This window comes from Austrofundulus limnaeus, unplaced genomic scaffold (genome assembly GCF_001266775.1).
Source record: "Austrofundulus limnaeus strain Quisiro unplaced genomic scaffold, Austrofundulus_limnaeus-1.0 Scaffold176, whole genome shotgun sequence".
NCBI classification, from domain to species: domain Eukaryota; kingdom Metazoa; phylum Chordata; class Actinopteri; order Cyprinodontiformes; family Rivulidae; genus Austrofundulus; species Austrofundulus limnaeus.
The window spans coordinates 431,898-433,049 of record NW_013952578.1 but is presented as its reverse complement, the minus strand read 5'-3'; the positions used below and the strand labels follow the sequence as shown (position 1 = coordinate 433,049).

Genomic DNA, 1,152 nt, shown 5'->3' with positions numbered 1-1,152 from the left:
ATTTAATATTTAAATACATTTTTTAACATTTAAACATAGCATTTAGTAAAAGTAAGAACAGTGAGCTAATATTAGTGGAAAACTATGAACACTCAAAAAGTGAGATAAATAATGAAAACTATTTTTTGTAATATTTCATTTCACACTTGGCGCTCCATAAGGTGGGAGGTTTTAAAGATAGACCACAAAAGGAAAATCTGTTCTCTATTCTCAGTGAATTCACATTCCTACTCCTGTCTTGCTGATTCATACACCCATTCATGGGTTTACATGTGATTTGTCTCAGAGCCACACGTGTTGGAATGCTGCCTCCACCTTCCTGATTCCTTGGGAGATTTTCCTGGTCAATCTAACACAGCCTTAACCAATACAGGCCATTAATGGCCTAAATGGACTCATTACTTTTAAAGTTGCTGGTAAGACGCTCTCTTGGCTCTGCAAAGACCCAGCAGAGCCAGTCAGACTGCTCAGAAAGGAAGTGTGAGCTCAGGGACCCTGCACAGTCAGCCTCAGACTTGCAGTAATTACACACTAATAACCAAACATACAGCATCATCGACTGGTATCAACCAGGAACCAGAGGCAGCAGTACGGTTCAGTTCGTCAGAGAGTCACAACAATTAAACACTATTACTGCAGTGAGTACAGACACAGCAGCACAGCACAATTAGCCTGAATCACCACGATGAACTTTAATGCTTCGGGGACGCAAACTCCGAGTCGAGCATGGTTGTTTGTGGTCTGTAACAGCATTAAGACACATTTGTAACAACTGTGAACTTTCTGTGGTGTACTAATGTCTGCAGCATTTCCTACAGTCCCTGTAGACCAGGGGTTCTTAACCTTTTTGAACTCGGGGCCCAATTTATTGAACATAAAGTGACAGGAGGCCCAGTCAGACATTACCAATGTATGGATCAAAATGATAATTATTCTAAAGCTTGGTTAATTTTTATTGCATTTACATTATAGCTAAATTAAATACACTTACAAGTAACTGTATTTTAAGTACACGTAAAAGTAAAACTCCTGTCAAATAATCACAAGACGTTATTATGACAATTTTTTGTATTGTAACCTGCCCATAACGATTATTTGAACAAACAGTTAGTCAGCAGACCACTCAGACTTATCAATTATATATATATATAT

The 1,152-nt window shown here is 38.2% G+C and overlaps 1 protein-coding gene across 2 annotated transcripts in view; it reads right to left on the bottom strand.

Annotated features, from left to right (window-relative positions):
* lnx1 (ligand of numb-protein X 1) overlaps nt 1-1,152 on the bottom strand; it is a 90,839-nt gene that overhangs the window by 14,393 nt on the left and 75,294 nt on the right. The gene's annotated exons all lie outside the window — the stretch shown is intronic.